Source organism: Agelaius phoeniceus, chromosome 1, assembly GCF_051311805.1.
Source record: "Agelaius phoeniceus isolate bAgePho1 chromosome 1, bAgePho1.hap1, whole genome shotgun sequence".
Lineage (NCBI taxonomy): Eukaryota > Metazoa > Chordata > Aves > Passeriformes > Icteridae > Agelaius > Agelaius phoeniceus.
This window is the reverse complement of record NC_135265.1, coordinates 5,672,333-5,686,396: the sequence shown is the minus strand read 5'-3', so window position 1 is coordinate 5,686,396 and position 14,064 is coordinate 5,672,333. Positions and strand designations below refer to the sequence as shown.

General features: G+C 40.7%; 1 protein-coding gene across 4 annotated transcripts in view; it reads right to left on the bottom strand.

The window, feature by feature from the left end:
* LOC129118645 (sodium channel protein type 5 subunit alpha-like) overlaps positions 1–14,064 on the bottom strand; it is a 218,246-nt gene that overhangs the window by 177,132 nt on the left and 27,050 nt on the right. The gene's annotated exons all lie outside the window — the stretch shown is intronic.

Here is a 14,064-nt window from a genome sequence, read left to right as displayed (position 1 = left end):
ACAAAGCCAGCAGAATGAAAAAAAAAATCCCACCAAACTCAACCCCCAAGGAACTCGTTATGTATTATCAGGAAGTTCTTCATCTGTTTTTATGTGGTTAATAGAACATCAAGGAAAACAAAAATGACTGAAATTGTAATTTCAATAAGAAATAACATATGATCAAATCTAAAAAGACTTTATAGATAGACTGTGGAATATTCTTAAGTTCTTCAGTCATTTGGGATCCTAAATCCAAAGAAGTAACTTAGATTCGCACAAGCTTAAGTTTCATTGAAAGCCACAGAGATTCAGATTCCTAACTCATTTTTGAAAACGCAGCTCTGGGAGTGGATGAACAATGTTCCTAAGATGACTGCAAGGCAGATCTAAATCAGCCGATGTCTGGCCACATGATGCAAAATCTAAAAATGCCCCAGCTGTTCTATTCCAAATTTAAAGAGTGAAGGGTCAAGTTTAGATTTTTAAATCCCTTTAAAAAATCTTCATAATCTCTGTCTTAGGCTTCTGTAACATAATTTTAATTTTCCTTTGGGACAGGAAATACCATCTTCAAGATATCTCCTCAGGACTTTTAAGCATTTTCTTTTCCTCCATACCCTGAAATCTGAAGGATGATGGAAGCTCAAATGTGCCTGGAAAAGCTCTGGGATCTTCATGAAAGCACACCAAGCTTCTAAGATGCTGAACAGCCACTGCTGCCAGCTTGTCATCTCTGAAAAGCAGGCTTCTTTCTTCCAAGACCAATTTGAATATCCTGGAGTTGGACTCAATGATCCTTGTGTTTTCAAGCTCAGGATATTCTTTTATTCTATGATTCTAACCCAAACCTGCAAAGCTTGATCATCTTGTCCTGATGGTACTTCAATGTTAACACTTCCAGTCTCTGCCTGAATGAAAACAAGTACGAATTTTCCCATCTCTTCAACTTACATGAATAAAACCAAGCGTGAAAAGCACAGCCGAACAAAAAGCCTTCTTGTATCTGCACTAAACAACACGGATGGCTGTGAAAATTAATGTAAAACTACTGTTTGAAAAAGGATGAAGCTTATCCCTGTTGTAGCAGCCTGCACAAATCCATCCAAGTTCACTGAAGCCCCATTTTGTAATTTAAAGTCACTTTAGAGGCATGTTTTTCCAGCGAGAGAAGCCCTCACTCCGCAACAATTAAAACTCATTTCACAGAAGAAACACAGACCTTGTATTTTTGCCACCACCAGGCCATTCATACACCATCAGAATACACTCTGGTGACAAACAAAATAGTAGATTTTGTGGTGGGCTACCTTCTTTCATTCAGCAACGTGTGCAGGATCCCACTCTTTGTTCAGGCACAACGTTTGTTTTCTGCTTTCAGATGGAATTTGTCTATTTACAATGGATAGTTCCAGATAGTTTGCGTCTATTAGGCTCTGTGATGACAGCATTTTTGTTAGCAAACAAGACTCTAACTGGACTCTGCATGACAAATAGCATATTTATTGACTCAATTTCTCTGAGTAAAGGACGCTTTCAAATAACTACTGTCTCTCCTATTCTGACTTCATTTTAAAATGAATTCATTAAATTGTCATTGATCACAGTCTATCACACAGGAATGATTTACTGAAGCTTGTACATTATGCTCTGAATTACAGCTGGTTTGAACAAGCAGGGCTAAAATGAATTATCCTTCCTGGAGTTTGGGATATTCTGAGATTCTTCTTTTGTTAGATTTATTCTCCTTTTTCCTTTCCCCTCTCCCCTCTATGCCATTTGTTTTATCCCTTCCTTCCTGAAAAACAGGAAATTAGAAGCTTTCCCACAAATTGCGTTTCCTACGCCCAACGCTATGTGACTCAGCAAATAGAATTTCACTTTCTATAAATGACATCAATACAGGTGGCCAGAGAATTCTCTGAGATATTTTTTTTGTCCTCTCCATTTTTGTTTCTCCAGACTGAAACCTGTCTCAGCGCTGAAGGGGGACAACAAAATCCAGTGGTTGATCAGGACTGCTGGAAGGGCAGAGAGGAGGTCTCTAAACTGGAGATGAGAACGTTGTGATATGAGACTGGAAAAACTTCTAATGAAATCACAGAGCAATGGCAAAAGGTCCATAAATGATTTTAAATACAAGTTGCTGCCTCTGACTCAGGAACCTGGGTGCAAGCAAGAAGAGCTACTTATGCTGGTCCTACTTTAACACTCTTCCCAGTCTAAGGAAACCTAATTATGTGCTTTGTCCACACAGTCCTTAAAGACTTCCAGGAGAAGCCATTCTGGCAACAGAACCACTCAATTTTTTCCTCAAAAGAGAAACAAACTGATAGGGGATGGTGAGGGAGATAAAATAGCCCAAAAAACCTAATCAGCATCAGAAGTTTTAATTATTTTTTCTAAAGGGAATTATTTTTGCTTAAAGCTCTCTCTCGTTAGAAAACTGAATCAAATTCAAACTGGTCAAATCCAGATCTTTTCAGTTTTATCTGCAATTTCCAGAAAGGTAGCTGCTTAGAAAGAACTGGAAAATCCTACACAAACTTCATTAGCATTTTTGCTAGTCATCTATTTAATTTTTCTTTTTAAAAAAGTACGTTTCAGCACCCTTACAATTGAAAATTTGTGACATGCCTTGTCTTCATATTGTATATAAGTTAAAGTTCCACATTTTAATATATATATATTTAGCACAATTCTTTTTCAATTTCATATGCTTTCAGGAAATGGACAAGATAATTTCATGGGTCCTTTCTATGTCTAATTTCTTTTAATCTGTGAATTGCAAACATTTCTACAAATAGCCAGGGTTAGCCCAGATGTTACTTAAAAGGGTGAGAAAGCACCACAAGTTAAAAAGGGAAATCATCAATGACTGAATCAAAGGGCTGGAATGCCATTTCTTAAGAGATAATAGCTGTTGTGACTCACGTGTTTACAATATGAGCCTGGATTTTTCCATTCCTCACAGGCATATTTTTGAAGTACAAGGCTTCAAACACATTGTTTCTGTGATATCACCAGGCACAGAATGAAAATTTCCCTCTTGCTTGGTCAGTTAGCATTGGTTGTTGCTGATAAAATGCACTGGTTCTGTAAACAAAACGTGCATATGAAAATAAAGCCCCAAGAAGAATTCTTTCTTTGGTCTGGCCAGAAGTGAGAGCAAACAAATTAGGTATTTATTTAGAAAGATAAATGCTGTTTTCCATTGCAGTTTCAACCTTAGTGTCATGGGCTTCAGCCACTCCAGTTCAAAATATCTTTCAGGTTCTCAGAACATCACCTGTGTGCCCTGCAACTCCTTCTGTTGTATCAAGGACTCATGAGCTTATATTTCAGGCCCTTGGCAATGGTAATAAAGGAACCAAAGTGGAAGATCAAGGTTGTGAAAGTGTCTTTTACAGACACGATCATTTTGAGTAGGAAATCATTTCTGATTTCCATGCTGCCACTCAGGAAGCTGCTGCAGACCACGGGCTGGGGAGAGGGATGTTTGTACTACGGTTCTGCTAGTCCAAACTCTTACAGAATACTAATCCCAGAGCCCTAAATTCTCCTTTTGTTGAAGAAATGTTTGTGATTAAATAACGATTTTGCGTTCCTAACGGCTGTGGTAACAAGAACAGTCATGTGGATGGGTTTTCTTTCTGTCTGAGACTACATGGAGCACAGTCATCTTTTCCCCCCACACACTCCTTTTCCATATAATCTCTTTGGCATTTTCCTTTGACCTGCAGAGCACAGCAAAACATGAGAATAGTAGGCTAGGCAAATAAAGAACAGAGCAATGACACATCTAATTTAATGTCACTGGTCTAGATTAATAAATTCATATGCATAAATTTACACATAAACACAAGCACCTAATCAGATTTAAAAAGACAAGTTGATATGGGATCACATGGAAGTTTTATTCCAGCCATGAAGTAATGGCTTCATGAAGAGCTGTTTTTAATTCAGATCAAATAAAGAAGTTTTGTAAAAAGATGAAGAAGTTAAAGGAGTCTAGGTGACTGAAACACACTTCATAATTTTACTGACAACAAACGAACAAATAAACAACCTTTTGAGACTTAATCCACTCATATTTATACCACAGTTCACATTCCACAGTGAGGAAGTGTCATGGGAAATTCTCTTTTAACTGGAAAATTTCAGTTGCTGTTAGCACACACTTTGAGGGCCTGTGTGCTCACATCAAGGCAGTCCTCAAAAATTTACACAGCACACTCGTTACTTCTGCTTAAGCTGATATTTGGTTTGTTTCTTTTTCCTCCAACAGGCATAATTTTTTCAAGACCACAAACAATGCTTGTTTTTGCAGCACATGTTCTTAACACACATAATCAGCCACAACTCCAGCTGGCATAAATCAGCACAGCTCTGCCCGGGGAAGTCACACCTGGGGAATTGATCTCTTAGGACCCAGAATATTTGGCTAGAAATGTTTTCTTTAAAAAGAGCACCTTCACAGCAGAGCATGAACACCACAGATAGTGTGTAATTCAGGTATTAAACTAAGTCCTAGAAGGTGACCAAGCTTGCAGGGAGCCGGAAAACCCTGAGCTTTTTGCACCCTGTGAAGGCAATCCACAAATGCTTGTCCAACCAGAAACATGTTGTTGGGTGAGCTCCAAGGTGGAGGTGCAAAAAGATCTGCTGGAGAATCCAGTGCCTGGTGGGGACCAGGCAGGCTCCCATGGCTGGTCTGCAGGGGAAAACTGTGGTATTCCACAAAAATCTGATAGAAATGGCTGAAATGTTCAGCTCCTGGAGCTCTCCTAGGCAAAGTACAGTGTTTAAACCTGTTCTAGCTGACACAGGAGGAGATGTGAGCCAGGGTTCCTCTTGCTGCCCGTGTCACAAGGCCAACCTGCAGGCTGATATGACATTGCCTAACACATTTCCCAAAACAAGCCCTCTTGCTCACCACGAATGCTGACCAGGCGCAGAAATAAATATGTAAGAGAACTCACTGAATTCAAATTGTTGGGAAAGAAAACCCAAAACATCACAAAATGTCCAAAACAAAACTTCAGAGTGACAGACCCACAGGCCTTTTGTCACAACCAGCTCTGCCTAGGCAGTATCTTCTTTTAAATCCAGTTTAATGGGTATTGCTGGCTGCTCACTCATCAGAATCATGGCATTCTGACATTGCCAATGACTTACTGAAAAAATAAAGTCTGCAGAAAGCCAACATGTGCTAAAGGAAATGAATTCAGAATATTTCATCCTGGTATTGGAAGGGTATTTTGGAATGATAAATTTTTTGCCAAGAATTAAATGCTGGCACTAAGTCTTCTCTTATGATAAAATAAATATTTTTAGTGAGCTAAAAATATTCTGCTTTCTTTGCAGGTGTCTTTATTTCAAATTAATCTGCAACCAAATGATATAAATAAGCAAGAGGGAAACAGCACATTATAGTTACCAATGCAGATCTCTATATTTTGCTGAGAATTATAATTCTTTGCACCCAATAGTTTTTCATGTCTATTTTAATTAACTAGAAATTGGCCTCAGAGTTATTTTACTATAAACTACACAGAAAGATTTCTCCTTTGCTACTCTGAACCAACAGAGCTTGGAGAGAGCTACCAAGAAAGAGGGATGTTTTCAGCTCAGGATGCAGTCACTAGCTTTTGAACAAGAAATAAGAAATCTACAGGAAAACTCCATGTTGTGCCAAACATAATACACAGTGCTCACACCACTAGGTGCTTTGAATGCTCACATGAATAAAATATATCAAATCTGGTCCATTTTATTCATAGTGTGTTTTCTAAAGACATAAAGACGGATAAAGGAAGCTGTAAAACAGCTATTAAAATATATTCTGGTGCCATTATGGGATGGTTATGCCAGAGAAAGAAGGCAGCTTTAGGCTAGACAGCAAAATCTTGGCTGCATGCTTCTAGGGAAGAAGGAGCCACGTCTGGAGAGCTGTCTGATGTATTACCACAGTTATAGGTAAGGTTTTCCTGATCCCTCCCATCTAAGTTATGGAGACACATTTAATCAGCAGAAAACAAACAGACTCATAAAAGCCAATCATCAGAACTGACATGTTTACATTAAGAGAGATGGATGAAACTCTGTAAGCAAAGCCAGGGCCTCTTTCACAATGGTAGAACTGAATTAAGAGACATAACATGACATAACAACCGAACTTCATTTTTAATAGTGAATAGAGCAATTCAGGTTTTCCTTCATTCAAGGGACAGCAACAAAAAGAGGCTGAGGTGAAGGGTCAAGAAAAAATTGGATGTGAAAGGCTGGGGAAGACGGACCCAAACCATACAAAATTAAGCTGTTGGAGGGTGGCAGGTCCCCCTCCTGCATCTGGCTGATATGAGGTGAGACAGCAGGTCCTGCCAGTCTGCAACAGCACTTTGCTCCAAAGCCACTGCCTTCACTAAACTCCACCCTATCCATACACCTCCAACATGCCCAGCTTCCCATCCTTCTCTCCTTCTATCCTTTTCCTATGCCTTAGCCAAGAAAATTCTCTCCTCCTCCCACCTGCTTTATTCCAGGCAAACATAACCTTTCACAAACCTGTCCTTGCCCACAGCAGTAACTCTCAAGTGACATTCACACCAGTTCTGTGAAATTTTGTCACTACTACTTTATTCTCCTCTTTGTTCCATGCAAAGCATCTCTGTCTATGATTGTGGGTGACCCTGGACAAGGATGCAGGGTCTCTGTCTGTGGTTTTTGGATAATTTTTGGTGTTAATGGAGCCCCAGCTACTGGCAACAATTTTCACTGCTTTGGCAACAAAAAACAAAAGAGAAAAAAAGAAAAAGGTACAGATTTAGAAGTGCACTGGCAAAATTATCTTCTCAGGTAATGGTGATGGAGACTCAGGAACGATAGAGGAATCTATCAGGGAGTTGATGCTTGCTGGAATATATCAAAGATTTGATTTATTATTCAGTGCACTGTAAATTTGGCAATACTGTTTGGCTAAAGCTGGTGGCTCTTCTACTCTGATGGAAGAGATTTTGACCCCCTTCCCCCCCCCGAGAGACAGAGAGGGATTATTGCTGTCCAGAGGGGAGGGATATTCTCCCTGTTTGCGATTGAAAACCGCCTGGGTTTGTTTGCCAAGTTTAGGAATCAGAGTTAAGAGCTTACATGGGTTCTGGGGGTGCAATCCTCAGCTCATGTCAGTCAAGGGGAATATTTTGTGTGACTGCCATAGGCAGTGGGTCAGACCCCTGGCGTTGGAGAGACTGAGTTATTTGTCTTCTGCTGTTCCTTTCACAGAAGTTTACTTCAGCCACTCGGCGTGGCTCCATGGAAAAGATGCAATGGATGCTGGTGCTGACTGACAGTGATTTGATTTGAATTACATAATGTTCTAAACCATTATGTAAATTAGTCTGACAAAAACATGGAGGCAGAGCAGCCAGGGATTTTTCATTGTTTTTTTTTTTTAAATATCTAGTAGCCTTTTAATGTTATCACCAAGATTGCCGCCTTCCAGCTACTACATTTTGCTGGTAGGTTAGCTGAATTAAACTTTATTTCTCCTGACACTAACTAAAACCCCAAGTGCATCTGAGCAAATGATGAGGAGCATTTAAAGAGTGGTAAATGTGGATGATTTTAGAGGTAGACGAGTGAGTCACATTACCAGGAGTGGTTTTGGCTATGTCCCACTGATGCCAATGAGATTCACGCTTCTGAGAACCCCATGGCAATCCCAGTCATCCCTCCCATTCTCCCCTGTACAATTTCCTCATCTTTTCACCATGGGAGGATTTTTCAGAGTAAATAACTCATTGCACAAACAATTCAATTCCAAAAGTCATGACATTTTCTGTTAATTAGCAATAATATAATCACCCAAACAAAACTGCTGGGGACATTGCATTTACTAACAGGCTACATCCAAACATGCATTTATGTGTCACCGGTGCATGCTCGAGTGGTTGGTAATTCTCAGCTGGGCCTGAGGCACAATGCACTGGAAGGATACAATAGAGGCCCAGTATTGCAAACCCTGCTGTGGCTCCTTGCTTAATTTAGCTTGTGGGACCAAACAGTCAATGAGCAAACCAGAAAATAATACATCAAGTGGCCTGTGAAAGGGAAATATCTAATGATGGTATCAATGCTCAGTGTTTTCTAAATGGAAAATGCACTAGCTCCATATTTTGGGAACTTGCTTGCACTTCCTGTAAGAAAAAAACCAAAATAACCCAAAGAACATTATTACTAAAAATAACTTTTTCATTATTGGTTGGCCCAGAAAGGCAACCATGTCCTGGGTTGCATCTGAGAAGTGTGACCAGCAAGTGGAAGAAGGTGCTCAGCTCTGGTGGGACCCCATTTGGAGTGCTGCAGCCACATCTGGGACCCTGAACACAGGAAAAACATGGAGACCTGTTGGAGTAGGTCCAAAGGAGGCCACAAAGATGGTCAGAGAGAACTGAAGCCCTTCTATTATGAAGACAGGCTGCAATAGTTGGCTAAGAGAAGAGAAGGCTCCAGGGAGAACTGACAGAACTTCCCAGTGCCTAAAGCAGCTCCCAGAGAGCTGGAGAGTGGCTTTAGACAGGCACATGTAGAATTAGAACAGGGAGGATTTGATTTAAAGTGAAAAGGAGTAGGTTTCCTAATTTGATATTAGGAAGAAATTCTTCCCTGTGTGGGTGGGGAGGCCCTGGCACAGGTTGCCCAGAGAAGTTGTGGACACCCCATCCCTGGAAGTGTTCAAGGCCAGGTTGGACAGGATTTGAACAACCTGGTTTAGTGGAAGATGTCATGGCCCACGGCAAGGGGGTTGGAAAAAAATCATCCTTAATGTCCCTTCTAAATCAAGCCATTCTGTGATATGACTGTGTGATAACTAATAGCAGTGATAAACAGCAATTCCAGAGAGAGAGCATCCAATATTTTGACCTAGCTTCTTCCTATATACATATAAATACTGGGGTTAAGAGTCCCCAGACGACATTATGTCTATGAGTTATAACATCACCTACCCTGACAGGGTCCTAAAATGTTGCAAAATGTACTGCTTGAACATTAAGATTTTCTTTTTGTTTTTTCAAGACAATTTCAACTAACAATACAAATTTGACAAGGCAATGGAAGATTTTGATCAGATCTGTTAATTTTTAATCTGCCATGTATGAGTCTAATGATTCAAGTACTGCCTGCTCCTCTCTACATCCATCTTTATCCATCCTAAAGTGTAGTTCCTAAGCTTAGACAGGGCAAATAATGTATTCTAGATAATTTTGACTAAAAATATATATATTGGACATGCAACTCTTGTGAAATAGCCTCATATTCTCAGAATAGAATGAATCAACTGAAATGTAGCTTCTCTGATGGATTGGAATAGATTAGCCAAACCAAAGAAGGGCAGGATGTTACACATTCAGGGAGAAATAGGCACTGCTAGGGCATGAGTCATCTCTCCTGTTTTCAATGTCTACTTCAGAGAGATAAACTATGCTTTAGACCCTTGCAAAGCTTCTGATGATTCAATTTGTTTATTGTGACGCCAAAATTCTGGTGTTGATATGTGCCTGTAGGTACCTGGGAACTCTGTGTCTACATTTGTCTGTTTGATTCTCTCTGGCAGAGCAGGGGCATCAGGACTGAGAGATGTCTCCCCCCAAAATTCAGAGCATTGTGGAATATGATGCAAAGTGTTTGAGGTGTGGTAGTTTTAATTCTGCCTTGACTATTTTAAAAAATAGAGACCAGCCACCTCCAACCACATGATGGCAAAGGAATGGACCAAGGGGCTGCTCCATTCCAGTGTGTGGCAAACCCCAACACTTCTACAACAACTTTCCAGTGCACACAATTACTTTAGAACACAGTATAGATCTTCAATTTTAACAAATGAGATACATTTAATTAGTCAATGGCAAGCACATTGTTCCCAGAAACAGGGTCACACAGGTTATCCTGATACTCTCAGACTCACCACAGACTCACAAATCTAGAAAATATTTAATGCTTTGCATTGTGTTTCTACAAATTAAAGGGGTGTTTGAGGTCTGGACTGTGCAGTGGTTTTGAGGTAATATTTTTAAAAGTAGAGTGAAATGGGGGCTAGTGGCACCCATGACTTTGAGGGATCACGACAAAACAATCCAAAACAGAGCTGAAAGTGCACATCTGTCCTAGCTCACAGCCACTTTCCTATTCCAGTCTTGGGCTTGTCTTGCAGATTGTAACAAAGCATATCATGATTTTAAAGGCAGAACAAGTGGGATCACACTGTTCCTCTCTCCCCACATAAATGTTTAGCCTGGCTCCAAAATACTCTTTCCTGTCTCTACTTTTCTTCCAAAATTATTCCCAAAACACCTAACTCCAGAAGAGCTGTCTTAGACCCCAGCTCTCTCCAACCTATCTCTACTATCAGACAAAGGAGAGAGAAATGAAGTGGAGGAAAGAAAAAAAGCAAATTTGGATGGCATTTCACAGATTCCCCTTGTCCCTGTCTCCAGGATATATTTCACAGCCTCCAAGGACCCCTTAGCTACCTTTTGTGTATTAGATTGTTTAACAACCATCTATAGGGGGTTAATCCAGTCTGAGGAGGATGAAGTTAGAGAGCAGCTTGGTGGGCACCTGGTAGCCAGACAAGGTTAATCCACACCATCCTTTATGGAAATTGTGTCTCTCCCTTTTCTCCAAGTCACTGAGCTGCAAAGAAGTTGAAGGATGTCCTGGAAGACACGGTCACAGCAGAGCAGATTGGAGCTTTGCACTGCAGCCTTGGCCTTCAGCATGACTTAAAATCACAGAATCATTTAGGCTGGAAAAGACCCCTAAGGTCCTTGAGTCTGACTTCTGCCTCACCTTTTTGTCCCCTGAAGGGATGTTGCTGGCAAAGGGAGCTGTGCAAAACACCATCAGAAAACTCCCAGGAGAGCCTGCAAGCCAGCCCTGAGGCCCAAGCAAGAAGAACATCAAGCCTGAAAGATCAGACCATTAAAAGCATTACTGATCCTCTCAATTCTTACAATTTATGATTCTCCCAGATGAATCGAAATTAAATTGAATACTCACATTAACAAAGTAATGGGAAATCCCAGCCCACATGCTTCACATTTAGCCTCACAGTGGCTAAAAAATAGAGTTCTGCTGATTTATCTTAACTCCTTTCTCCTTACATACCCAAAGCACATCTCAGTGCCTGGCCTACTTGTCTCTGTTATTTAGGTATTGCCTGGATAGGACAGACATCGCTGCCTCAATGCACACAGAATGATCCCAGATCTGATGGTTTCAGAGTGTTCAGATGGAGAGCAGAGACACAGGCCCTGCTCTTCCAGACTTTCTGACATGACTGGTGATGCCATCAGCACCAACCAGCTCAAATCTCACATTTAATCTCACACAATCTGGGTTCATCATCTTCACACAACTCCCCCCAAACCCGAGGCCAGGGCTGTTCACCCCACCAACCCTGCTTGTTCTCACACCCCCATCTTCATTTGGAGGTCCTCGTTTAAACTGCTACAAACAAAATAGAAAAGTTTTACCATGCATGTCTGAAAATAGAATTGCAATCATCTATGCTTCCGTTACTTTAAAACTAAATTTATCAAGAGATTATTCTTCCATGAGGTTTAGCACATAAGATGTCTTATGTTTTAAAGTTCAGTCATTTCACAGTTATTTATGAGCAGAAAATCTTATGGATTAATTTTATAAAGAAGCACAATGAATTTGGAGATCAGCACTCCTTTTGGTGTAAATGGTCCCAATAACTCTGCAGTCCATCAAGACAGTTTTCAGCTATTTTTGTAATATTGTTTGTTGTGTTCACAGATAATGCGCAGCTGAGCACCAATAAGGTGAAATATAAAAGGTTATAGTTTAGTGTCAGAAAAATCTTCCAAGTAACAAGTAAGAGCCTGATGACTGAATAAGGAGAGAGAAAAAAGCCATATAATCCTCTGGGGGTTTTTATTTGTTTAGTTTCTGCATTAGACAGTTCTTTGAGTGCAATTGATTTTGTAGTTTCCTCTGTAGTTTCCAATTAATCATCCTCCCTCTTTGTGAGGATGTTTTACACAAAAACAGGAGACAGGAAAACATTTCAAAATAGGGAGATGTGCTTATAAAACCACAGTGCTGGTATGGATCTGCAGAAGTGCAGGTTCTGTATGAAACCACCCTTTGGAGGGGAAGGGGGAGCAGCATTGCCTGTCGTGTGGAACAGCTGACTGCAAATTTCCTATTGAAACTATTTCTATGGAAAAATGCTTTTCCAATAGAGAAGCTTTTAAGTAAAGAGCATCTACTTTGAGTTACAAATTTCTTTCTGCAACAAAGAAGCCTCCAAACTGAAAAGGGAACAGATTTATCAGAGAAAATCACCATTTTTCATAGGGGGAAAAAAACACTTTCTCTCCAAGAATGATGGGAAACAGGCCAGAAATCACCCTAATCACATCCCATTGCTGGTTCTCCCACTGGCTTGACATTCCTGTGTTTGTGTTTTTAAAATAAATTTAAAAATCGGGAATTTTATATGGTCTTCTTAATCCAAATATAAAAACCAATTTTAAAATTACTTGCTTTTGACCAAACACATGGTATCTCTTTAAATCACAATGCAAAAAAAAAAAAAAATGACAGTACCTATTCAAAGCCAGGAGAACATGCTTCTCTTCTAGAAGTCATCATTACAGTCTCATCCAAACATGAAACTTTTGATTGAGGACAAGGATCTCTTGGAGCTTTGAATGAGTAACAACGGGATTATTACAAAAATAAATAAAAGATGAGCAAGCTGCCACTTAAGCTATGGATTTCCCACTGCAACAGCTTCAAAACTTTCTTGAAAGACAACAAATTAATAAAAAAAAAGAGGGGAGGCAGACGATATGGCTCTGTCTAACTGATAGCATGAAAACATCAAGCACTTTGATTCAGATGAATAAATAATGACGGCGTGTTATCCAGGAAACAGCGCAATGCCAAGTCTGTTTGATCTCAGACCAACTGTTGGGTAAAAGTATTCTGAAATGCTCTCCTGGGCACATGGGCCAGCTGCATCTCAGCTCTGGGACTTTGGTTATTTCAATGGGGGGGGTCTTATTAAGAGAAGGAATTTTGTCCTAGAAGAAATTTTATACCATGTCACCTTCCTGAGGGGAAACTCCAGTGTTACTCTGCTTATTCAGGAGGCTGGGGCTGTGAGGGTGGGGATTCCAAACATCCTCTCTGATTGCTCTCCTGCATCCTAAATTGAGATGCAAGCAATGGGAAAAGAAGAAATGAGGGAGGTTTGTGAATCTTGTCTCTTGCATTTCAGGGCTGCCCCAGAAAAGCCTGGAAATCATCCTCCCTGCAGGTTCCAAAGCCCTCACCAAGGGCTGTGGAGCCCCAGGAGCATCTCCTCTCCCTCATCACTGCACAGCAAGGAGCACTGCCCTCATTTCGTGGCTGGGAGCACATGCCAGCCTGACTTAGGTGAATAGGGGTGCTGAACACTCAGTGCCATGGCACAGGAGGTGGAGAATAGGACTGGAGAGGGACTTCCATACTTCCTTCAGAACTTCTGGAGCCTTCTCTTAAAGTACCCATGTGGCTGAGGCAGCATGTGGTACAAGGAAATGTTGTGGATGAGCCAGCTAGATACTCTCCCCTGACTGCAGCTGCCCTATAATTTGCTCTGTTTCAAATTGTGCTTCCAAGCCTCAGTGCAACCCCTAAATGCCTGAGAGATTATTTAATTGCAGTCCACTTCAGACAGCAGAAAGTGCTGCCTTCTCCCAGGTCAGTCTGACACAACTCGCCTTCTCTCTAAGGGAGAGTCCATCATCTCTCAGATTAGACCCGAAATTCCACACCCGGCTCTTCTACAGGAAAAGTTATCTCCCTGTCCTTTTCAAAACATCTAAAAACTCTCTAAGTTTACAAACATGCACTGCTCAGGCAGGTGCTCCTGGACTTGTTCACCTTTTTCACTATAGTCACTCCCTCCATGAAAAATGCCACTGGAACGTGGTTCCTTCCCTAATAAACAGAGCGTTGGGACCCTGAGAGCTCAGCTGAGGAAAAAAAAAAAATCCCAGGCACTGA